Here is a 24,619-nt window from a genome sequence, read left to right on the forward strand (position 1 = left end):
TCTCCTGAGACCTCTTGGGTTCTCTTGGCTTATTATAAAAGGAGCCAGAATGGCCTTGCTTACTCTTTGTTGTCTCCCCTTCTGCTTGAGATGTACCCATTTGTTCCTACCCACACTTACACCATAAAAAGCCACCACCTTCTGTCCTCACTAGAGGCCAAACCAAAGGGACACCCAGTTTTGAACTTTGACCTTTTCTCTTTATAAGTTAGTTTCTTCATTGTAGTAAAGCAAAAATAACTAGTGTACAGATGCTATAGAATTTGCATCATGGCAGACCCGGAAGAGCCTTGTGAATTAATGAGACACCAGGTGCATTTTAAGGGCACATTGGACGCACATGGAAGAACATGCATTTTTCTTGGATTGTGGATGCTGAGGACTCCTAGAGAAGACTAATTCATCATTGAGATGGGTTCACAAGATTTAGTAGGAGCTCTCCAGATGAGAAATTGAATGGGTGGAGACTCTTGGATTAAGGGGTATGCTATGTAAAAACAAAGAAGCATTGTGGTTTTTTGAGAAAGAATAAACAGTTTATCACTTTGGAGTTTAAGATAGGAGAGGTGAAGTAGAGGGCCACACACAGTTAAGAGATACAGAGATACTGACATGAGAGCCATGTGAGAAGTCATTAAAAGGCTTTTAAAGTTTTAAGCAGTAGAAAATCCGGATTATACATTCCTTGCCATTTGATGGTAGTGTGTCAATATTTCTGAGAATATACATTATAATACCTTATTCAAAACACAGATAATGAAAACATTTTACTGAATATTTACGATAGCTGTGACCTATGCTAAGGCCTTTGCAAATGTTCCCTCTTTTAATCTTCAAGGGGATTCTGTCAGGGAAGGATTAGTGTTGTCTATGTGACACAGAGGAGTTATCTCTAAGTACAGGAGAAGTCAGGACATGCTCTGAGGTCATGTAAGTAGTAAACAGTAGAGCCCAGGCTCAGACCGAGGGCTGCCCATGCCAAACCCCAGGTTTCCAAGCACTGCAGTCCCAACTCATTTTCAATCCCGGCTCCCTTCCTCGTCTGAAAGCAAGAAGCCTTTCTTCAGGAAAGGAGAGGAAAGAAAGATGGTTTTATTGGAAAGAGTAAATTCATGCCAACGGGGGAGGAGGCAGCTGCACAATCAAGGGCGAGCTGAGTTGTATGTGAGAACTATGAGGGAATAGACTGAGTCAAGTCATATGGCCAGGACCAAAGAGCTAATCAAGAGAAGCCTGGGTCAGATGCCACAGACCATGTCCAACAACAGGCAGCCTGAGGTAGCTGTGGAGAGGAAATGGAGACAGTGGGAGGGATGGTGCCAGTCGGAGGGGATAAGAACCAATGTCAAGTCCAAGTTTCAAGAGAACTTGCTGAAGACCCAGGGTAAGATGTGAGCTTATTTGGGTGACTAGAGCTGAACTTTAAGAAGATTAATTGGGCAGATGGTGTTTGCCAATAACAAGAATTTACAATAATGAAAGTCATTTGTAACTAGTAGTATCTAATAACTGACATACTAAAGAGAAATTTCTTACAATGGCATCTCAGCTTTCTCAACTATCAGCTCTTTGACCTTTCTTAGCCACTCTCTGCCTCAGTGTTCTGATCAATAACATGAGGTTAATTGATAACATTCATAAGGTTGTTCTAACAATTAAATAGAGTAATGTGTGTAAAGCACATTACATTATCAGATTACAAGCATCTGTAATGATATTTCTTATCATTTTTATGAAAACGATTTTAATATGTAGAAAATAAGGCACAGAGTCTATGTGAATTTTCACAGATTAAACAACTAAAAATTGGTTAAGGTAAGATTTGAACCAAAGAAATAGGTTCTGAGATCCTTTGATTTCATCAGTATGTTTTTTCCTTTAATATGGTTTGACTAAGGTATCTTCCTAAATATAATCAAAAGTTGCTTTGCAAAATATAAAAAAGTCATTGTTCACAAAGATAATATTCATTGACAATTGTATCCTATTGATGGATCTCTCATCCAATTCATAGTTAAAGAATACTTCTTGTTTAAAATAATGAATATATTCAGATATACATGGAGTAAATCTTTCACCCACATGGTTGCTTGTTACTTCTGAAATATGGTCCATTTCTGGCCATAAGTTGTACTGTTAATTTTGCTATGATTTTGCCATCATGGAAAGGAAACAGAGACCGATCCAGCTGTTCGCTTCCTCCAGCGCCTTGTCTCCATCTGTTGTGATCAATCCATTCTAACACCCTTTCAGACTCCCTGCCGATTAACTAATGCCCTGCTGTAAAGGTGGCCTTATTCCTGGATTCTGGCATATAGTGACTTTCCCCATTGCAGGCAAGGGCAGTGATGAGTCATGAATCAGAGCATATTTCAAATGGCCAGGGGTGGAGCAGAGAGGGTGGAATTCAGCCTTGCCAGTGTGTTTTCTCTTCAATGAAGAGTGTTTTTCTTTTATTAGAAAGTTGATGGCTCCTGTTAGTGAGTCATCTGGTATGCATGCTGCCAAGATCTTAACTCTACTCAGAGCTCTGGGCTTATTGGATTTGTCTTGCCTGCCCCATTCTGCCCTGCAGTCAGGCACACGTGAAAGGGTCTGGATGTCCTGGGTCTCTGTTGTGGCCGTCATCTTCTGAGTTTGAAGTACTTTCTTTTACTCTGCCTCACTTCGTAATCTTAGAGTCTGCTCAAGTATCATATCTTCAGGCTGACCCTTCACATACCCTCCCCCCTCCTACAGTTGCCAGGGCAGCTGTAACAAACTGGCACAGGCAATATGTTTTTTTCTTAACAGTTCTGGAGACCAGTAGTCCAAACTCAAGGTATAGATAGGGTTGGCACCTTCTAAGGGCCCCTTCTGTCTCGTAGCTGGCCATCTTCTCCCATGGCCTTCACTCTTTTAGATATGTCTAGATCTCCTCTTCGTAGAAAGACACAAGGGTTATGGACTAGGGCCCACACAAAAGACTTCATTCTAACTTAATTTCCTCTTAAAAGATCCTATTTCCCAAAACATTCTGTAGTACTACAGATTAGGTCTTCAACACAGACTTTTAGAAAGACACAACCTGTCCCATGCGGAAAGGTCCTTCTGCCTAGATGACAGGCAGGCAGTGACTGTCTCCATCAGAGCTCCTGAGAGGTGCTTGATCTCTTGTTGGCTTCTCCCCCTCCAGAGGGAGATCTGGGCTTGGCCTGGTTCTGGGTGCCTTCTCCTTTATCATCTAGCACACTTCCCGGCAATGTAGGTGGCTAGTGATCCAGGCAAAGGGAAGGACATTAACTTAAATGTTTATTATGTGTAAATGTCAATTGAAACTTATCTATCTTCTATGAACTACCTAACTACCACTATTTAGTTATGAGATTTTATAAACTCACTCAGCTTTCTGTACTTGAAATATGAAATGATTTTTATTGTTTTATTCATTTTAAAATGATGATAAGCTCCTATTCTTGCTTATATGCCTTTTCTTTTTACATTGCTGAGTATCGTAAAGCTCCTATATTGTGAGATTTTTTAGCAACTAATATATGTCTTTGAGACAGGGTATGTGTAGGTTTTGCACGAGAAATGGTTTAACGTGGGCTTTCAAAGATGAGGCAACTGCTCGTGTAGACGTGATGATGTAGATAAATGTCTAGATTAGGAAAAACACTGTTTGATTCTTGATTTAGAATTCTCTTTAGGAAAAAGGGCCCTTGAGTTGCATGAATTCCTCCAATCTCCTGATTGGAGCCCTCTGTTCATCTGACAAACCTACTTACCCTGTCAACACTGAGAGACCTTGTGAAGAAACAGAGAAGACCAGGAAATATGTAATAGAAAAGTGGGACAACAAGCCTGGCATAAAGCTGCTGGTGGACCATAGAGATGACACCTGGTGGGTAAGGCCTCTGCCCGAGCGGTGGATCTCCTGCTTTTCCATCTGCTGCACACTGTGCGTTTGCTTCCGATGGTTAATGAACTGCTGAGAGATCAATAGCATAAGGAGGATAACATTGAAAAATTCCCCTTCTCTCAGTCGGGTGTTTTAATTGCTCATTAATCCTGGTGATGCCAGCCCTTTCTGATTAGCTTGGTCATTAAATATCCACCCATGAGTGCTGGAGAGGTTATCCAACTTCATACACTTCCACCTTTGAACTCCAGGTAGGGTTAGCAGGTCCCTAGTGCTGCTGGCAAGCCATTGGAAGTCTCCGTCTGTTAAGTGCATGCACTGAATCTATTCTGGGTTCAGATAAGCTTTGTTTTTTTGTTTGTTTGTTTGTTTGTTTACTTTTTTGTTTTTAAAAACCCCTCCGACAAACGTTCACATACATACACTTTAGAAACATTGATTCTTTTATTAAAAATGTATTGTGTGACCACTGTGTATCCAACATTGAACTCATGTTTCAATGCACAAGACTGAAAAATTAAGATCTGGGTGAGTGACACCTGTGCTCTGCTAACTCTAGGAAACCTGTGTCGAGCATCATATGAGCAGAGATACATGTTTAACCAGATAACTTCTGGCCATGTGTGAAAGTAGTTTCATTGACCAAATTTGGCATGAAAATGAAATGAAAACTGGCTAGACTCTTTTTTCCACTGGCCCTTCAGAATTACTCTCTAGGATGTTGTTTTATTTCTTTTTGAAATATCACCTGCAGATTTTATAATTTTATGGATTACTATTTGATTATATTCCATTCTCTTACCTCCTTTTGCATTGAATTTTTTTAATTAAAATTTTTTTTAGTTGTCCATGGACCTTTATTTTATTTATTTATATGCCGTGCTGAGCATTGAACCCAGTGACTCACACATGCTAGGCAAGTACTCTACTACTGAGCCACAACTCCAGCCCTTGCCCTTTGCATTAAAAATGATTTAGTACTCTGATTTAGTAGCCAAATAACCCCAATTCAGGCTCCAGCAGCATTAGACACTCAGGATTCTCAGCAATGTAAAGCCCTGGATCTGATTTAGTCTCAGATGTTCTCAATGTGGAGCAGGATCAAGTTGGCTTCTCTCTGTCTCTTCCATTCACACTCTTAGCAGTTATTTATGGCCCTTTCAGGGGAAGAGGCAACTGCATCGAAGTGGCTGGCAGCATTATTGTCTGGCATTAGTAACCCTAGGTGTCACAGGCCTTGATGGTGGTCTCTCTCACTGAGTACTTTGTGGCTTTCTTAGAGACCCTTTTCCTTGGCCCTCAACTGTGGTTGGGCAATGCTTCTTTCTGGAGGGCATTTATGCCAGCAAGCACATGGAGGGAGTATGCCAATTAGTCCCCCTCTTGCCCTGATATGAAGAGGAGCAGTTCCTGGGCTTTCTTTAACATTTAGACTTTCTTTTGCCAGAATGAAAGGCCGCACCTCTGCTCTGCTAACTCTAGGAAACCTGTGTCAAGCCCCTGGGAGTTCCACGGAAAGCAACCATCTCCCTTGGGTGAGGTCAGTGATGAGCATGGAGAACACCAATAGCATTTGTTAAGAAGTCCTCTCTCATGGAACAGTGCCCTAAAATATATGCCTGGCAGAACAAGCCTTTTGTCTTTTGAGTAGTTGTTTATTGAGCACAGAATCCAGGGAGATGGTTGTTGTCAGCAAAACTCTCCCCATGCTTGTGATCACAGATGGGATCCCTGTCACACTCACTCTCAAAACAGGTTAGAAAGACAAACCTGCATTAGGACTATGTCTGAAGGACATTGATCATGCTCAGAATACAATAAAAACATAGCAAAAATGTGTTGAATTAACAGAATCATCAAATTATTGTTGACTGTGAATTCTATGCACTTTTTTTCTGTGTTAACTTGCTATCAGAGGAAAGACTTCATTCACTACCATCCAATATCAAGTTGGACAAAAGAATCTTCCACATATTTTATGGCAAACCCTTCTAGAAACATTCACAGAGCAAGTCTTCCATTATCTATAATAATGCTGTCCATAGGTTTATAATATCCACTACAAATTCAAGCTATACATGTAAGACACAATTTTATTGGAGCCATATTCATTTCTAAAGTAACTTTCATTTTACTAATATATTTCATCTAATCTAATGAATCACAATTATAATTTCAACAAGTAGTCAATATAACCATCACCATATAATTTGCATTCTTTTTTAAAGTCTTCAAAATCAAATGCTTATTTTATACACATAGCACATTTCAATTTAAAGTGGTAATGTTTCATATGTTGACTAGGCTCATATATCGATTTACAGTACTAATATATCAAATGTTAAGTAGGCTCATGTAACTAATATGTTGTATCAGACATTAATACACTTCAATAATGAATTATAATATATATTTACCCAAACCCCACAGTATTACCTATTATCTTTATTATAAATATGTTTTGTAATTCTAGCAGCTAGCAGCATTTGGGTCATATGTATTTGGTAGCTTTGAAACATCTAAAATGTATTTATGTGTGTGTGTGTATATATATATATGCATATATTTACATATATTTAAATATATATATTTATTAAAAAAAATTTCAGACAATTAGGTTATAAGCTATGCTCAAAATTTTATCAAATCTCGCATGAGGGTTTTTTTTAAAGCCCCTAGTGAACTAATTTGAAGATTGATTCTTGGTAGGTATTTTAAAAGGTGAGAGGAGGAATAAGTAAGTAACCTTGTTAGATTATCTGTTAAATGTAGATAATCATGTTTGATACAGAAAGAAAGGGAAGCCTCTGAAAGGTCACTGGATTCCTGACTGACAACTCATTGGCAGGCTACTGGTGGGTGATAGCTCAGGGTACAGATTAATCCTATCAAAGTTCAGCAGAAAGGCAATTAGGATTTCACCAGGAATGCTGATCTCTCCCCAGATAGTGGGTGCTGTGGAACTCATCTTGCAAGGTGTTCCTTCTCCTCTACAGCATCGTCCCTTTGTCTTCTCTGGTAATAATATTACTTCCTGAAATAGCTTCTTTCCCAAATCAAATGCATCAAATGTATCCTATTTTTATTGTTTTTTTTTATGGTTGTTTTGTTATATTTTCCAGTTAAGTAGTCTCACATGATAAAGCCTGGGAGGAGAGCCACAAAGCCTTAGGAACTGAGGGGAGAAGAGGATGTTAAGCCCATAAATCCCGTCCATCATTCTTAGGCTCAGCCTCTGGAGAGTCAAGTCCACATTTACAGCAGGGTTAATCCAGGGAAATAGTTTTCATAGTGGAATCATTGGGATTGTTACCTAAGCATCAGCTTCCTGAGTGTCCTCAGGCTTCTAAGGACCCATCAGCAGTACATGTGCGTCCATGGACAACCCCACATTTTCAGCGGCTTCCCAGGATTTGCCAGCATGCTCAGGACAGCTTGTTTCTCATAGTCCCTTCTTCCTCTAATAGTCTTCTTCCACTAAATTCTTCAGATTCTACCTCTCTCATTTCTTGTAGTTCTTTTATTTTCTGTACCAGATATTGACCAAAACATCAAGTTAAAGTCCTTTGAGTTTGATTTCCTCAAGACACGACTCTGACAGGCCATTTTCCAAGTAGAATTGACATGAATTTGGGTATCAAAACCAATGAGGTAACAGCAAAGAGCCAATCAACAAATCATTTATCATGGAACACTACACAGCTTCACTCTTAAAAGAATCCAAATCTATTTCTTGGATGCCTTATGTTCCAAAGTCCTTGCATCTCATTTCGAGCTTGGCCATTTCTCTCTACCACAAACCTCTCACACTTTTTTTTTCCTTTCTGAGAATACTCCTCCCTGTTGGACTGCCTATAGAAACCTCAAATTCTACCTATGATTTTATGGGAAGTAATCCAACTCTTGCTATTTTAATCCCATGTCATCTGAGTTTTCATCCTAAAATTCTCTATTCACACCAAATGTTGCAGAAAAGTGTTTGCTAAGCTACAGCTATATTCCTCCCAAGGAATTGGGTAGCTAACTCTTAATCCATCTCCCCCCTCACATTGACCCCAGGAAGATTTTTTTAACTCTCTAAGAAATAATTTCGAGAAATGTAATGTGTAGTGCATTAAGGAGTAGACCTACCACAACCATCACCAAATAGGTGAGACTGTGTGGCAGCTGGACACTGCCCCTCCCAGGGATACACAATGGTGTGAGTCTCCACTGTGGGAGACCACGGAGGCTGTTCTGTGGGAAATGCTAACAGTGATGCCAAATCATTGCGTTTGCAGGGAATTATCTGACTGCTTTCCAGTTAATGACAGGTTCTGGTCCATTTTCCCCAAAAGGCATCTTAAGTAGCACATCTCCCTGAAAAATGAGAACAGGCAACAAAACCCACTGCATAGATAAATGCCTCACTTGAGAAATGTGATTCAGAAAAGAGGACTCCTCTCTGTTACCTGTAGAATCATCAGGCTAAAGAAATTTGCTGTGGTTATAACCATTCCTGCATGAGAAGAATGTATATAGACTGGCAGCTTCTTCCAAATGTCTCTGTGCTCATAGTGCCAGAGCCCTGCACAGCATAGAGTGAGTGTATGTTGTCTGTAAATGAGAGGCCACGGGAGACAGGGCTACTGGGGCTGCAGCCTCACAGTGGACTCACTCAGGGCAGGCTGGGCATAATACATGTTGTAGCATCTTTTCTTTGCAGCTGAGCTCTCTGGGAGCCAAAAATAAAACACCCTTTGAAAAACCTTGCTTTTATTTTGGTTACCAGTGTTCTTTGTTTTTCCTAAAACTAAAAAAGAGAAAATGAAACAAAGAAACTGAAAAAAAAAAAAAACTGCTGTCAATCAATGTATGGAAAACATGTGTCAATTTGTTTTGCTTTGCTCATGTCCATGTACCCGCCCCATCTTCTTCTGAATTTAATCATTACCTACCAAAATGTGAGAGTAAGTGTTACAGAAGTATTTTGCTTCATGTTCACATGCTTTGTTAGAATTTATCAGACTAGAGTCAAGAATTCCTTGTGTCAAAACAAGAATGATGTGTACAGTATACAGATATTCTTAAAATCCTTGCATCTGTGCTTAAAGATGGGTGGAAATTGGCTACAATGTTTTGGTGATGGCGGTTGTTTTAATTATATAGCAATTACCATTTGTTGGATAAACAAAATCATTTTAAAAGCTAGAATACTCCCAAGATTTTATTAGTTAGGAGAAGGAGAGAATAATGTGGAAAAGATAATTAGCATGCATTAGTTACATATTTTGCCCAGATACTAGAAGAAATATTCATGTGCTATTTCATTTAATCCTCATAAAAACTTCATGATATAGGAGTTATGCGCTCACTTCACACAAATCAAGTCTCATAAGCAACTTCTGGAAAAAATACATTCACATACATTTGCATGTATATATAGAAGCATATATACTTAGGTGTATGCATATTTTTTCATATTTTCAAGCATTTGTGTATAGGTGGAATATGATATATATTATATTCCACCTATACACAAATGTGTGTGTGTGTATATATATATATATATATATATATATATATATATATATATATATATATATATATTTAGAAGCCAGAGGGCATAGAAAGTTTAGATCACATTTTGTCAAGAACTACTGTGTTGGATTTTCATTAAAAGGACAGAAGAAGCCTAAAAATAAGAGAGAAAGTGAACCTAATGTCCATGATTCTATAGTACTTTGTGTAACCACAGGAGGCAATTAAGAGGTTTCATTGGCATTTGCACAAAACACGCTGTGAACTCCTCATCTGGCTCTGACTTCAGACCCAGGGAAGAAGCCACAGGGAACGCAGTCTCATTTCAGTCTCATCACACAGTCATTGTCTCCACTTGGTGCCCACAGCTCTTTCTCCAGCCTTGTTCGTTGGTCTTGATTCCAAATGCTTGTGGCATTTTCCAGATATTTAGTCAACTCCCAAAGGACCAATATTTTGCCATCAGTTGTCACTGGTCAACCCCAAAGTCAGTTCCCACCAAGAAGAGCTTCAGAAATGCTTACAGCAAAGATGTCCTGTCAGTGGATGCCCAGCTCCTGGTAGTGGTGGGCAGGAACTGCACAGCAGCCATAAGTGGAAGTGCTGTGACCAGTTGGTGTAAGATGTATTCATCCAATGTACCTGGGTGTGAAGGAATGTGCCCCCTCATACTCACACACTTATAGAGTTTACTTATGGATGATTAAAAACATATTGAATTAGCTGGTAAACATGTTCATAATAGATAAAGATATTTCAAATTTTGCAATAATATCCTGTGATGTAAAATGAGTGGAATTTAGAAAGAAACACACACCGTGTGTGGTGTGTGTGTGTGTGTGTGTGTGTGTATGTGTAAAAGGTACATATGTGCACCCAGAAGCCAGATGGTTATAATCCCAGTGATGGAGATATCTTATAATATCAATTAACTTGGCAATATGGCCCAAGGGAAGGAGATAAACAGAAGTCACAGTTCTGAGGGGGAAAAATTAAATAAAAACTTCTGTTTAAAATAGAGAGGTTAAATGATCAATTAAAGTGCCAGAAGTTCAGGAAATTAATTGAGATCCAGTCACTAAGAGCTTTCAGTGTCAAAGTAATACCTTAATTATAAACCAAATACAACTTTCATCTGTTTGGTATTTGCTGCCAAGGACAAACTGTGTAATTTTGTACCATTGAAACACGTCTGATAAGGAATCAGAGGTGTTTGTTTTCACTGCCTATACACAAGACAAAATCTGGCTAGTTGGTTGATGTGTTTGAAAAGCCATTTTTATTGGCAATGCTGCCCGGTTGTCTTTTCATTTCCTTCTTTTATTTAATTTAAATTATCACAAATAGGTATTCAGCATCAGTGAAAGAACAGCAAAGCCATGTAGCAAAAGCACAGACATGAGCAAAGCTGAAATTGTGGACACAGTGAAACTCCCAACCTCTGCCGTCCCCTTGGCTTTCTGTGCCTGGCTTCAACTAAAAATGTAATTTTTTTCATCCCAAATAATATGTTATATTTAAAAATTAACTTTATTGACATAAAATTTACACAGAACCACATTTACTCATCAAATTCAATGAACTTTGATGATGTATGTATCTGTGCAACCACTATATATGTGCACATGTATATGCATATACATTTACATAAATTTATACATGTGAACATATATAATATGTGTGTGTGTGACTGTATGATTATATGATATGTAGTGAAACTAGTTTCCCAGTGATATTGTGATAGGATATGAAACAACAGTGAGATACATTATCCTGAAAATGGTGTTTGAGAAAGTCTGGTCAATAGCAGTTGTTTGAGTCAGCTTTATTGCTGACTAAAGTCTGGACCAGTATGATTGTAAAGGAGGAAAAGTTTATTTGAGGGTTCACGGTTTCAGATGTCCCAATCCATAGACAGCAGACTTCATTCTACAAGGCTCAAGACAAAACTGAACATCATGGTGGAAGAGTGTGGCAGAAGCAAGCAGCTCACATGGTGATCAGGCAGTAGGAAGAGAGAAAAACTCAACTCCTTAGATACAAAATATATACCCCAAAGCCATGTCCCCAATGAACCATTTCCTCCAGCCACACCCTACTACTGCAATTACCACTCAGTTAATCCCTATCAGGAGATCAATTCATTGATTGGGTTAAGATTCATAACCCAGTCATTTCTCCTCTGAACCTTCTTGCATAGTCTCATACATGAGCCTTTGTGGGATGTCTTGCATTCAAACCATAAGGGCACTCTTCCTCTCTTGTTTCTGTACCAAAAGATTAAGGTGGGAATGAAGTAGAGGTGAGTGAATCTGTCTTTTGCTGCTGGTGTGCATCTCTTCCTAACTCCTCTCCTAATGATGTTCATGGGTGTAGCTGACATAATCCTCCTTAGAGCCATTTATACCACAGAATTCTGGCACAAACATGAATTAAATTTATTTATTTGTTTGGACTGGTTTGTGAAATATGTGTGTAAGAGACCAAAATGTTTCTAGGATAACAGACCCAGTGTTAAAGTGGGCTTCTCAATCCTGAACTTTGTATGTAGATGCTCTATTCCTATTCACAGATCCTTAAGGCACTGGAGTCCATCCCTATAGGGGCTAAGCTTTCAATGGGTTCAGTGCAAGAGCTGTCAAAACTCATGCCCTACAGAGGCAGGCTGGCTGGCTCCAAAGAAAATGAAAGGGTATATCACGAATCCCAGCACTGGATGTAGGCCAGTTAGGCTCAGTTTTCCTTAGGCCCATCATTAACAGTTTCTTGTAAGAGTAGTTTCCACCTCTTTAAAATAATTTTTAGAACTTGCCTCAAATGATTTCAAAAGACCACTGATGCTCATTTCTATTATTTACAATTCTAGGTTTCTGTGTCTGTAATTTAGTGTAACAAAAGCTTGAATGTTATTTCAGTAAATTTATACATTCTAAAGAACTGATCCTTTCCACTTTTCAACCTACTTTTCAGCAGGTTACATTGGAAAGCTTTTAATAGAGGGCAAATGACCAGAGAGCTCTGACCTTCTTTGAGATGGGAGGAAAGCCAGGGTGAACAAATTGGCTGCCAGGCTAATATATAGAGGACAGATGTGTTCTATGCTAGTATCCAGCAGGCCAGGTAAAACTGTCCTTTCCCTTCTGAGCTGACTGTTGGGAATGACTGCCATTTCATATAAGGGCATCTCTAGCTATGAATTCTTATGGATTTGATATCATTTAATAATTGTTAGGAAGGTTTAAGACCCTGGGGCATGTGACAGTTTATGCCTTGTGATTCTGTTTCTTTCCTGGTTCTTATCATTCCCTTATGGAACTTTTTTCTCATCAACCTGTGAAACCCTGAGATAGGCTGTGTCTTTCCACTGTATCACTGACATTGGGGAGAGTGCTGGGAAGTATTTAGTAGAGCAGTCTGAAATGCATGGTGAGGGAAAGTATTCCAAAGGGCCTAACTAACTCCTGGTCTAAAATTCCTTTACATACAAGAACTGAGCCACCTGGCTTCTTGGTTTCCATGCCTAGATATCCAGGAGTTTCAGGAGAAAAACCTAGCAACACAAAACCACCACCACCACCACCACAACAACAACAACAAAAATTCATTCTATGTTTTAACTAAAGATACACTTTGATCCCAACTTAATTCCCTAGGATGATGGATCACCCTGTCTCCAATTAATGGGATTCTAACATCCTGACAAAACCAGAACTCAAATGAGCACATTTCAAAACCTGATAAGGCAGTCATTTTGTTTGATCTTCTAAAGTACCAGAGAAGAAGAGGAAATCCCCTCAGCAGGAGGCAGGACCTTTTTGCAGGACAAGAACTGCTAATGCTAAAACTGCTACTAAGTGAGTACAACCAAGGCTGCAAAATGACCCGCAAAGCCAAATTTTAAGTAGAAAACAGAAAGCCAAATTGGAATTGCAATGTTTTAACTATTTAGATATCTTCTAGAAGCAATGTTAATCTAAAAGAAAATGAATTGTTTATAAAATTTCTCAGAAAATATTTATAGATCAACCTCTCTATATTAGTACTGCTCAAATTCAAGGGAGAGAAATAATTAGGAAGATGGATTGTGTAAGAGAAAAATTTAGCACCTGATACACATGCTTCAAAGCAAGACCCATTTTATTTGGACTCTTTCTGTAGGGGAGGGAGACTTCAGAATTAACTGAGTGCAACCCTACTGAAAGAAAAGACTGGGCCCTTTTAAAATGCTGGTGAGGAGTAGACAATGTGTTTGGAGATGTGAGTTTGCCAACTGATGCTAAGGAAAGTAGCTTCCATCCCTCACAGAGACTGGATGGCACAGGTCCTATTCTTCTTGACCTTTACATTTCAAAGACAGGGATGCCAGGTCTTTAAGTAAGACATTCTTGGATGACAGAAGATGCATCTCAATGGGACAAAGAAATTTATAATTTCAAGTTTTCTGAAGTCAATGCTCTAAGGAAAGGGATAATCAGGGGGAGAGATTTTAGCTGGAATGAACAGTGAACTCTTGTAGCCACTTTCCCAGGCAGGCATTTTAAGAGCTGGGAGCCCTTTGTTCATCCAGGAGTGTTGTCTTGGGCTGATTGAAGTCCTGCTGGGTCTCAGTCCTGCTCTGGGTGCGGAAGGAGGAGTGGGCGAGTGGACAACTTTAGTTTGGCTAAAAGCTTCATACTTCTCTCTAGTAAGAAAGGTGGTGGAAAGTGTGCTCTCTTCTGTAAGTCACATGCAATTTTTGAAGAAAAAACTCTCTAAACTCATTCAGAAGTACTGCAGAGGAGAAATCATGAAAGAAGCTGACACAAGAGCACATCGTTTTTTATCACTGTTTCTTACAAGCCTGTGCAAAGAGTGATTTCACTGAGGTTTTCAGATTTATTTATACCTGTTGAGGAATGCATGCATGACTTTAGGAATTACGTGACTGCTTCAGAGAAGGACCTCCCGCTTCTCTCACCCTTTGAAAACTGCTGCACACACTTTTCAAGAATTCACAATCCATATGGCTCAGCCTATGAAATGCAACTTGAGGTTAGTTCCCCCCTGCCTCCAGTCATTTCTTATCCTTGAACAAAGACTCTCTTCCACTTCATTGTACTTGCTTTGTCTCCCACTCAGGAACTGGTAAGATATTACAGGGTTAACCTTAAGTTAAATTAAGCAATTTATTGTCGCTTCTTTTCCTTTACCTGAAAGGCTAGAAGACTCCTTCATACATTGTTTTAGAGGGTCGATTACATGTCAAGTACTACATAATATCTCAATCCAACTTTCATGGCTAACCATCTAACTGCAGGTTTTCCTAACAATCATAGTTCCCAACAGTTGCAGCCAGCATTGACTCTATTTTCAACATAGGAACCCTGACTGTGGTCTGCAAGCACTGAACTTCAGTTTACCTCTGTGTTTTGCCTACTCTAATCCACTTGCTGGAAACGTTATTATGTGGTTTCCATCTAGTGAAATGGTTTTTACCTTGAGAGCCCACTCTGATGTCATCTTTTCTCTGTAAATATATTTGACTTTCTCAAAGCCTATATCAATAATTATCTCTTCTGACTTCCTGCAACAGTTTGTTCTGATCTCTGTAGTAGCACTCACCTGAATATTTAACAATCAGAGATTCAAACCACCCCTGATAGACCAGAGTGCCTTCACAGCAGAGTTGAATTTCATCTTATTTATAATTTTAGTATTCTGTACCATCACTAAAACTCATTTTTGTCTCTGTTACTTCATACAAGAAATATCTACAAGTATGAGTAGGCATTCAATGCATCCAATATTCTTTGAATGCAGAATGAGAAAGTGGAACTTGTAGTTCCTTAAGCTCAATAAGGATAAACTCAGGTTAAACAGTCTGGGTTCAATTTTGACTATGCCATATAATAATATCCTTGACCTTAGAGGGCTTTGCTAGCTTTACCTGGTGATTCTTTCTTTCTTTTTTTGCCTTTAAGCTAAGCTGTAACTGGTGTACAAAAAATAGCCTTAGTCCTGACATGGAACATTCATGATTGAATGGATGATTTAATAAATCCTGCTCACCCCTTTTTCACTGATGCATCTTGGGAAGAAGAAGCTACTTGCTCTCATGTTCATCCCAAATACTCAAAGAAAATTAAAATTGCTATCATAGTGTCATTTTTAGTTCCCCCCCAGAGAGGAACTTTAAGGGTAGGTTAAGTAAATAATATCCCAAACACATGTGGGTTGATAATGGCAATGCTTGAGTGGATGTAAATCACCTATCTCCTAACATATGTGGGTATTGTAAAATTCAGTTATTTTTGTTTTCTTATTCAGGACAGGACTAATTTAAATTACAAAGTCAGGTTATGCTGCCTTCAAAAATCACTGATTTTGTGCAGAAACTGATTTTCCTTCCGGTGAATTTTTTCTTTGATTCTCAAAGGAAATGGATGTGGACTTGGGATCTGCATTTGCTTCACACGGCCCAGGGTGGATTTCACCTCAGGGGAAGAGACAAAATCAACTCTTGTTACTTGTGAAATATTTGTTACTGTTGGCTAGGGGCAGAGGCTTGGGGACTTTATCATGCCCTCACAGGCTTCCTGAGACTTTCGAGGAGGAAGTGTTTTTATGCATTTACTTTCATGGTTAACTTTCCCTGTTATTTCCTCCTGTTTATTTTTCTTTTCTTCTAGAAAGAAACCAACAAAGTGTGTAGATGCTGTATCTAGTTGGAAAAGATTGCTGTTTGCTCTACCTCATCTTGAGGTCACTATTGTTCATAACCCGGGATCACTGACGAGAGAGATTATTTTTTGCAAATGTACTACAGTCCAGTACTGTGTAGGGTGTGGCCAAAGCAGCAGATGTTAATGTTGTGTCTCTCATGGTCAAAGAATGATCAGTCTTACAGAGGAGACACTACAGGTTGAAAGAACACTGCAGCAGAATTTGATGTGTGATCCATATCCAAGAAAAGACAGAGAGCACATTCTCTGGAAAAGCAGTAGAGATTCTGGTCACTTGGATTTTGATCATCACTAAATAAAAATCAGAAATTTTTAGTTAGATGATGAGCATTGACTTGCAATCTAATAGAGTGTGCGGTACTAGGGATTATTCCTTTGTTACTGAAATTTAAAACAAAATTATGCAAAGAGCAATTTACAATTAAAGCATTTGTGAGAAAAACAAGTAGAAATCAGAGCAGAAATCAATGAAATTGAAAATAAGGATAGAGAAAATAAACATAATGGAAAGCTGCTTCTTTGAGAAGGTCAATAGAATTTATTAATTGAAGACACTAATTATCAATATCAGAAGCAAAAGAGGATCATATCACTATTGATCCCATGGACATTGAATGCTACAAACAGAATGTTATAACTCTGTGCACACAAATTTGATAACTCATGTACAAAGGACCAAAATTTCTTGAAACATAGGAACTACCCAAAACTCACATAAGGAGATACAGGTAATTTGAATATCTCTATTTATATTCATGAAATTAAATCAATAATGACTAACCCACCCATCCCCTGCCCAAATAACCAGGATCAGATGCTTTCTCTATTCAGTTACACCAAATAGTTAGGAAAGGAAATATATCAATACTTCATAATCTCTTCCAGAAAACTGAATTAAAGTGATTATTCTCTACCTCTTTAAAGCCAGCATTGCATTGACAGCAAAACCAGATAAAGATATTACAAGAAATTATAGACTAATATATCTCATGAAAATACATCCACAAATCCTTTGAAAACATCTTACCACCTAGAATCCAACTGTGTATGACAATCATTGTAGTATATGCTCAATGAGATTGAGTTAAGATGTGCAAGGATGCCTCAGTATTAGGAAATCAATCAAAATAATTAACTGCAATAGCAGGTTAAAAAAAGTAAAATAAGATGGTCATATTAGTTGACTTGGAAAAAGTTGGTAAAATCCAAACGTGCGTTTTTGATTAAAACGCTTGACAAATTAAGAGTAGAATGGAACTTCCTCAACTTGACGGTCACCTAGTAGATGTTAGAGTTCACCTTTCATTGAATAGTGAGAACTGGGATTATTCCTTTCAATATCAGGAGGAGGCAGGGTAATCCCTCATCGATTCTGTTCAGTATTGTGCTGGCAATCCTAACTGGTGCAATAGCATGAGAGAAGAAAATTTAAGAGTGCAGATTTAAAAGGGAGAAACTAACAAAACTGGATATAAATGGTCTTTGGATTTCACAGGCAAATATTTAAATTTGCAGGATACAAGGTTAATAAAGAAAATTCAATGAACTGCATATATACCAGCAAAGAATGATTTTGACAGTTAAATTAAATTTGATTTTTAAAGAAACCAACACCAATGACAGGAGCAATTAAAATAACAAAATAGAGTTTTTTGAATTATGGCTTAAAGTATATGTAATGACTGGTACAAATAAAGAACTGACTAAATTAGTGGGGGCAAAGAGACAAATGTTTTACCTAGAAGAATCTCAAATAATCCCTCCCTCCTGAAGGACAGCATAACTCTCAGTTCTTTGCCTGTGGGTGGTTGGCAACTTCCTTCCAAAGAGCCCAAGCTCAAAGGGAAGAGAAAGAAAAACTTTAGGGTTATAAGAGAGATCTGGCAAATACTACCTCAGCCAGGCAATCAAAGTCAAAATCAATAGTGATAAGTCATGTTGAAATCTGAAAAACTGTCCCAGCCAAGAGGAGCCGTAAGAGATTAAATATCATATGACATCCTAGAAGAGAAAAAGTACTTTAGGTAAAAGTAAGAAAATCTAAATCAAATGCAGACAGACTTAGTTCATAACAATACATCACTAGTGGTTCATTAATCATAACAAATTTCCATACAAGTGTAAAGTATTAATCACAGGGGAAAATATGTGGCAAGGATTCTCTGTTATCCTCTCATTTTTTTCTGTAAACGTGAAACTGATATAAAAGTAATGCATATATTAAAGAAATATCAGATGGTTCTGGGACATAATTGTAGCTTAATGCTTGGAATAAAACTTTGAAGGACTCTTCCATTTTACAGTAAAAATATTCAGATTCTCTATCCTTTTCTGTCCCGTAGAAGCCTAGTGACTTGAAAAAGTCATTTAATAGTTCAATCATCATTTTCCTCATCTGGGCTATAATTACTACAGCGCTTCCATGCACACACCCACTCCCACTTTAAAGGATTTTTCTAGGCATTAACTTATACAATACAAAAGGAAAAGATATTTTCATGTACAGATAGAGATATTTAACACAGTACAAAGCACCCAAGGAGAATTAATAGACACAGCATAACCACAGAAGAATAAATGTGAGGTACCTAGAGAGGTGCCCTAGACTTGAGAGAAAAACCCTCTCAAAATAATTAAAAATAATTATTTTGGCATCTCAAAATAATTCAACTTCTTGGTAAGTGAACTTGTTCTAAATTTAACCTCTGATTCAAACTAGGTTAAATGTCAGCAAATCACTTGTCCTCAGTAACTTTGCTTTTCTCCCTTGTAAACAAGATGTGAAAGTATTTTCTCCCTAAATTTGTGGAAGTTCCAATCTCTGGCATTTAAACAGCAGTGGCATTTCTTAACCCAGCGGAAAGATCTGCCCCACTCTTTCTATGAAAACCATATCAAACCCAGTCTCTTAAATCCTAGATATGTTAATTTCCTCAATTTCCCTGTAATAGTTTGGTGTTTGTGGACCACCAAAGACTTTGAAAATGTTTGTGCATGAATTATAACAATTGCCTAATTTAAGCAAAATTCTACTTTGTTCCCTTTAATCAAAAGACAGGCTTTTTTTTTTTTTTCAACTTTAAACGCTTTTAAAAATAAGTCGATCTTAAAGCCATTTGTGACATCTCAGGTCTGAAATAGTCTTCTGTTTTTCTAGTGCATGAACTTGAATTTTTCCCTCCAAGTTAACTTTGAGTATCTTCTTCAGGAAATAACTCAGCTGCCCTGGTAAAGGGAGACATCCTCACTGTCTGTGGCCACTTCCTGTGGTTTTCTAACACTGGCAGGGCTTGTCTCTTTCTCCCCACTAGGTGGCAACTCGATAGCCTGCAGGGTTGAGACTGTTTCTACACTCTCCTTAGCCTCCCTTTCTTGTAGAAACAATGCCTACTATTTCATTAACAGAATTAAACCAGATTCAGAAACTCAAGGGACACATGTTTACTCTCCTATGTGAAAGCTAAAAATAAAAAGGAAAACCAAAAACAAACACAAAATCTCAATCTCATGAAAATAGGAGGTAGACCAGTAAGAGGACAGGGGAAGGAAAAGATCCAGGAAAGGGAAGGTACTGGGGACTGTATTGACCAAATGATGTCATGTGCACATATGAATACACCACAGTGAGACCCACTATTCTGTATAATCATGCACCAATTAAAAATGCCTGCTGTGATGCTTTCCACATACAGGGAAATATATTTGTGACCCGTGTCTCTTGAATTTTATCCGCCCCCGCCAACCTCCTCCACTAGAGTGTGATTCCTCCAAAATGACAGGAGCCAGACCTTCCTTAGTGTGTTCATTTGTTCCTTTGTTTTTATTTACCTAGAGTCTTTCAGAGTAATGACAGATAGCAGTACCTCAGGACATGTCACAGGCATACAAAGGAGGAATGAAATGAAGAAAAGATTGAAAGAAAGACAGACATTTGCACTGGAATGACCCATCTCCTGAGACAGGCACCGCATGGGGGAACTGGTGTTATGTGAGAAACAATGAGGACAATGGCAAGAAAGAATATCAAGAACAGAATAAACAGGAAGTAGAGTAGTAGTTAAGGTGACAGGTGTGGGGTGCCCTTGGACTTTCAGAGGAGGGTAGCAGAACTTTGGTCCCTAGATCATTCTCACCCGAGAATTATAATGGACTTCAACTTCTAACAGCCAATAACAGAGTTTGCACGTGCTGTGTACCAAAGGTGCTCTGTGCTTTATACTTTAAGAAATGGCCAGTGGATACCTAACCGCCTGTGGACAGCTTAAGTAACTGCCTTTCTCTTCAGTTCTGGAAAGTTCTCCAAGCTGGATCACCACCTTCTAGGGGCATCTAAAGTCAAATTATCATTTTAAACCAAAGTAGGAAGGTGTGAGGAAAGTCAAGAGGCAGAAGAGCTCCCAGGCTCCAGGTGCTGGGTGTGGTCCTCCGAACACTCCCAGGTCCTGGGTGAGGGTTGGTCTCTGGAATGGGGGTAGTGAAGGGGAGGCTGCTCCTCCACACCTTCAGATGCACCTGACCGTGGAGCCAGAGGCTAGTGTGCTGGCTTCCAGACAAATTGTTTCTTTATGAAATATTCATTGAACTTGCCTCAAAAACACAGAAAACAAAAATGGACTAGGATCAGAAGATTTGCCATCTGAACGTATTCATTCTGCTAATTAAATACTCATCAGCAAAGTCCATGGAGATTCTACTTGGCAAGGCCATTGAAATATGCAAATAATTATTCATCCATAGTAAAAATGTTTGCCCCGTCCCAACGTCAGCAGTGGAACCCTCTGACAAAAAGACCCAAGGGAGTCTCCCATTGTTTTCTCTATTTTTACCCTCTAACAAATGAGCAAGGTATTTTGAGACATAATACATTGTTCTTGTATAGATACCTGAAATGCATGTCTTGGCTTGTCTACAGGTACTAAGTAAAGCTCTGCTTCATTATTATTTTTTACCTTATTTTCAGCTTGATGAATACCTGTTTTGCTAGTGCTGAATTTATAAGCCATAAGATCCAATCACACTTCCTTTCAAACTTTAGACTGCACAATTCAAACCAGAGGGGGAGAAACTGGCAAACAGATCCCTGGCCTCAAGATTATTAATTATTTTCTATGCCTCCAATTACATGTCAAATAGAACTGTTATCCACTAAGAAAAATATATTTATTGCAAGACAACTTTGATATGAAATATGTTTGTGCAAGTTTAAATATTATGGCTAGTTTTTCTTTTTTTAGTTAATAGCCCTATATTTCAAAGAAATCATTTGGTTTTGTAACAATGTCAGGAAAAAATATAAAACTAAGAGGAATAATACAAACACTATTTTCCTTTGGGCTCAGTTTATATAACAAATCAGCTGCAGAACAAGAATCGCATGCTGTAATTCTTCTATTGTTACATGTGCTGCTAGAAGCTCCTTCTTACATAACTCAGAACACACGACAGAAAATAATTGACAGAGAGATATAAAGCAGGGTAACGACAAGGGGAATCACTAACAATGCCAAGAAACATGCAAGTCTCTCTCTCCAGCTTCCCTGAACATTCCTTTGCCAGGCAATAACAGACTCTCTTAGAAATAACTTAAAAGACTTTTGAAGAAAACAAATCACCAAGGAGTAGGCAATAGGTCTCATAAAGTGCATGTGTGTTGGGGGGTCATAAAAGACAGAATAAAATATGGATATTCTAAGCAAGTAGTACAAAATATTTTTCAGAGCATACTAGTGTCCTCTCATTTAAACTTTAAATGATGACCTGAGAAATATTCTCAAATTTTATTAGCAACATTGGGCAAAATAAACCTCATAATATTTATTCAGATAATATTTAAAGAATATCTGCTATGTACCAGGGTGGTCTCTAGATTCAGGATGGAATTGTAAAAAAGCTAAATAACAGTACCACTAAATTAGGAATTGAATAGGAGTACATTCAGATCAACTCTTCAATCCTTCCTAATTAATTCTCCAGTCACCTTCCCTTCCATATAAATCTATAAGAAATTTCAATATATTCATTAATAGATACCCAAGCAAATGCCTTTCACAAATATTTATTGTACCACTACTCACCACTTCCAGAGTAGACACAGTCCAAACATCTGGTGAAGATGAATGGATGAACAAAATACAGTAAGGATATGTCATGGGATATCATCCAGCCATGAAAAGGCACAAAGTACTGGGTACATGATGCAACTTGGACAGACCTCAAAAACATGATGTTAAGTGAGAGAAGCCAGACACAAGAAGTCACATATTGCATGATTTCATTTCTATGAAATACCTGGAGTAACTAAATCCCTAGAGACAGAGTAAATTGGTAATTGCCAGGAGCCAGAGACACAGGTAGGAAAGGAGAGTGACTTCTTAAGGTCTACAGAGTTTTATTTTGGAGTGCAGAGCATGCTTTGGATGTTGACAGAGGTGTTGGTTGCAGAGCTCTGTGGAATACTAAATGCCATTGTGTTGTATATTTTAAAATGGTTGACTTTGTTGGTTGAGTTTTACCTCAATAAAGGCATTTATTAAAACTACTAATGTGAGCCCATGTCTGATGAGCCAAGCATACAAGATGCTCTGCCAGCTAAAGTAGATCATCTTAAATTGACTTTACTGGGGAGATCATCAAGATGGCGGAGTGCATGCCAAGTCTGGCTGGGTAAACATGTCTAGACACTGTCCAGTCAGACCTTTCTTTACCTCAAATTTATTATTGCAGCAACTATTTTAAGGTTTTGGATCTGGCCGTCTGTTAAAAAAAATTTTGCCTGGTGAGGGAATGTTGTACAGGAGCCAGGAGATACAATCCAATTATTATTTACTTGAAGACTTCATTTTGAAGTAGAGCTTGAAGAGAAGCAGGAATTTCCAAAGAAAAAAAAACTAATAAGCTATAACATAATCCAGGAGACCTTCAAACCTCTAGTTTGAAGTGCATTGATAAACTATTTGTCCTTACAATATAAATAGAAATAGAAAAAAAAAATTAATTGGAAGTTAGTCAGTCACTGCTAAACCTATCTTTATTCTTAGACATCAAATCATCGTTTGATATTTCTATTAGTATGTCAACACATACTGTCTATACAGAGGAGAGAGTTGCCTCCTTCACAGAGATGGAATGTATCTTGAAAGTGACTATGTTCCTGAAAAGCATATATTTTTTTAAATAAAAAAGAAATGATAATTAAAACCTACAAGTTGGAGGAAGCCATAAAAGTCAAACAAAAATAGGCCCATAGTATCTCTACATTTTATTTGTTAGTTTTACCATAATTAGCTAGAAATGTTTCTGAAATCTATTTTTCCCCAGGAATCTACAATCAAAATTTAGACATCCTCCCTAATCCCTGCTTTTTCTTGAGCACTTACTCCCAACTATTCAGCAGAACAATCATTCTAAAGTCAATATTTTAATTTACTAAATGAATGTGTCATTTTCTCTTATCTTGTAATTTCATTATCATCATGGCAGGTAAATAATCTTTAATTGTAAATTTAAAAATCAGTACTAAAATACACAGTGATTCACATAAATTCTATCACCTGTCACTACATTTTACAATATGTGAATTCATTTTGTCTGTACACTGGAAAAATGTGCTTTGTTCACAGGGATAAATTTTTGGAAATTATCATGAAGAGGTGCTTGGAAAATGACATGTATTATTAAATCCATCTTAATGTACAAAAAAGCAAGTTCCTAGAGCAATAGTGAATATTGTATTAGTTACCCTTTGATATGTCACAAATTCTTTCCAAGCAGCCATTGAGAACACGTACTTATCATTTTCACAGTTTCTCTGGGTGAAGATTTTGGCTCATCTGGGTTGTCTGGTTTATGTTCTGTCATGGGGCTGCAATCAAGATACAGTCCCAGCTGTTGTCAATTCAGCCTCCAGTGGAAAGGGGTCTATTTCTGTCACTGTTGGTGGGCCCTGGAAGATCCTTTCAAGTCCCTTCACTTGGCTAGTAGACAGCCCCAGAAGACATGCTTCTGAGTCCACCCTATGAACCTGTCTACATCACTCTCTCTTTACAGGGTGGTTGGCTTCTCCCAGAGCAAGCAATGGAGAAGAGCCAGAGAGAGTATCCACATGGGAGCCATGGTCCTGTATATCTAATCTTTGAGATCAGAATCCATCACTCATGGCATGTTCTATGCATAAGAAGTGAGACAAATGATTTCAAACTCTGTGCCTTGAAAGGCATATTTTTTTAATCTTAGGTGGATACATTTTAAAAGAATGTATGAAGACACTTAGTTTTCAGGTAGCACTAAAGTAAATTTAATAACATACATTATTTTTCTTATACAATATTTCTGCCATTAACATTGTCCTATCATTACTATGGCTTGAAATCCTCCATATCCCTTATATTTGATTTTCCTTATACTCCTGCCTCCACTTGGTTTGAGCAGCTTATCTCCAAGTGGCAGACACACACGTTGCTGAGATAAGGCTTCAAAG

This window comes from Marmota marmota, unplaced genomic scaffold, assembly GCF_001458135.2.
Source record: "Marmota marmota marmota unplaced genomic scaffold, marMar, whole genome shotgun sequence".
NCBI classification, from domain to species: domain Eukaryota; kingdom Metazoa; phylum Chordata; class Mammalia; order Rodentia; family Sciuridae; genus Marmota; species Marmota marmota.